Source organism: Atta colombica, unplaced genomic scaffold, assembly GCF_001594045.1.
Source record: "Atta colombica isolate Treedump-2 unplaced genomic scaffold, Acol1.0 scaffold134, whole genome shotgun sequence".
In the NCBI taxonomy this organism is placed as follows: domain Eukaryota; kingdom Metazoa; phylum Arthropoda; class Insecta; order Hymenoptera; family Formicidae; genus Atta; species Atta colombica.
In genome coordinates, this window is record NW_017259222.1 from 125,449 (window position 1) to 125,775 (window position 327).

The following is a 327-nucleotide window of genomic DNA, read 5'->3' on the forward strand; positions in this document are numbered from 1 at the left end:
TTACGTTAACTATATTGGAAAAAAATAATATTCGATATAAACACAAGCAAATTTCTATTAAAATTTTTTCTTTTATTCTGACATTAAATCATTTATCATATCCAACTAAAATTTTGCAGAAAAAAGCTGACTTGTCCACGCCTGCATGCGTGTGCGAGTGCTTGTGTGCTTTGATATATTGTATATTTCTTATTGGAATTGAGTTCTTCATATCTTTTTCATATTCGTTTTTGAGTTACAATGATAATTTATTTTTGACAATATAAAAAGAAAATATTCTTTTAATTCACATAATAACTCAATAATTTAAATCTTTGAGATTGTTAA